The sequence below is a fragment of the Castor canadensis genome, chromosome 11, assembly GCF_047511655.1.
Source record: "Castor canadensis chromosome 11, mCasCan1.hap1v2, whole genome shotgun sequence".
Lineage (NCBI taxonomy): Eukaryota > Metazoa > Chordata > Mammalia > Rodentia > Castoridae > Castor > Castor canadensis.
In genome coordinates this window covers 33402910-33405154 of record NC_133396.1, presented here as the reverse complement: position 1 = coordinate 33405154, position 2245 = coordinate 33402910, and positions in this window count along the sequence as shown.

Genomic DNA, 2245 nt, shown 5'->3' with positions numbered 1-2245 from the left:
TGGGAATTGAGGGCAGAACAAAAGTAGAGTTGAATTTCTTTGCTGAAAAATTGAGAGAAATTTGGTTTTGTATACTTGGCCTCTTAAGAGGAAATTTTAGGTTGCCTCCAAGTTTGCTTTATTGTGAGGTTGCATGAACAAATAACATCTGTGTATACCACCCCAAGCTCTGATCCTATCTCTGATTTCCTTAAGGCCAAATTCCAAGAAATGGGATTATTTGGTCATAGGGTATGGATATTTCGAAAGATTTTTTTTTTCTTTTTTACCTAGAACCAAACTTCCCTCTGGAAAAATTGAAGCAGTTTAGATTTCTGTCAATAGTAAATGAAAATCTTGGTTTCCCAGAGTGTTCATATATTTTAAAATCTTTGACAAGATGATGAAAATTTCTCTAGTCTATTTTTATCTGTTTTTCTTTTTTTGTTTGGGTTCTTTTTGGCAGTACTGGGGTTTGAACTCCAGGCCTTGCACTTGCTTGGCAAGCATGCTACCACTTGAGCCATCTGTCAGCCCCTTTCTCTAGGTTATTTTTGAGATAGTGTCTTGCTTTCTACCCAGGTTGGCCTGGACCATGATCTTGCTATTTGTTCTTCCCCTCATTAGCATGCACCACTATACCCAGCTTTTATTGGTTAAGATGGGTGGTGTCTCATGAACTTTTTGCCAAGGCTGATCTTGAACTGTGATCTTCCTGATCTCTGTCCCCCAAGTAGACAGGATTACGGGCTTGAGCCACCGCACCTGGCTTAGTCTGTATTTTGATATTACAATTTGAACTCTTTTTGTGTGTGTGTGTGGTACTGGGGTTTGAACTCAGGGCCTACACCTTGAGTCACTCCACCAGCCCTTTTTTTGTGATGGGATTTTTCAAGATAGGGCCTCACGAACTGTTTGCCCAGGCTGGCTGTGAACCTCGATCCTCCTGATCATCTCTGCCTCCTGAGTAGCAAACTCTTGATCTTTTTGTTTTGTTTTGTTTGGAGGCACTAGAGTTTGAACTCAGGACCTCACACTTGCTAAGCAAGTGCTCTTACCACTTGAACCATGCCGCTAGCCCCAGTTTGAACACTTGTTCCATGTATTTACTGGACAGTTCTTTGAAGAATTATCTTCCCACTAGGCTCTGGTGGCTCGTGCCTGTAAGTCTAGCTACTCAGGAGGCAGAGATCAGGAGGATTACTGTTCAGTACCAGCCCAGGGCAAATAGTTAGCAAGACCCTATCTCAAAAACACCCAACACAAAAAAAAGGTCTGGCAGAGTGCTTCAAGTGGTAGAGCGCCTGCCTAGCAAGCATTAGTCCCTGAATTCAAACATCAGTACCACGAAAAAAAAAAAAAGAATGCCTTCCCACAGCCTTTGCTCTTCTTTTCTCATCTTTGTAGTAAACAAAATCCTACTACTGTCTTCTCCTCGTGGGTTCACTTATTATAACCCCTAGTATGGGGACCATCTTGTCTGGTTTTAAAGCTGAAAGCCACAACATAAAAAAAAAAAAAAAAGAAGAACACTAAAAGTCTCATGTCCTGGAAATGCCCTTTGTCCGGGGGCAAACTGGGACTAAATGCCTTGTCATTTTGCTCCCAGCCCTTCAATGATCCCATAAATGTGTATCATCCTCTACTGCTGTGGGCAGCATTCTGTCCCCAGTAAGTAGGACTCATGAATCCCTCCCATTCACGATGGGTCCCCATGGAGTAATATCTTGATGAATTTTCAACTAAAGACTCAATGTGACTGGTTAACAGCAAATAAGGAAGTCCTAACAGGAAGCAATAAGAGTGGTCCCCTGAGTATACCTGAAAGAACTTAGATGCCAGGAAGGGTGAGAGAAGGTATGAAGGGGCCAAAAGAGAAACCTAATGTACTTTGCAGTTTAGTCAAAGATCAGCCTGTCTATGGTTCAGCCCAGAATGGTTAACTGTGTACATTTCCCCAGAGCCCAAGGTCCCACCCTCTGAGGCTGACCTTTTAGCCCTTACATCCTTCCTACTTTCCTGAGTCCTCAAAGTAGACATTTAAGAAACACTTTTTCTGGGTTCCAAGGCCTATAAAGACTCCATGCATATCTTTTATTGGCCCCAGTTCATATTCTCCAAGATTTGGAAAGAGTTCCTCTCTTTCCTGTGGCATCCTGCAGAGATGAGTACTACCGGGATCATTAGACAGAGTGAGCACTTTTGTGCCCCACGTTATTGAACGGCAGAAAATAATTTTTCACCATTTCCAAACAGGGCCTCAGAG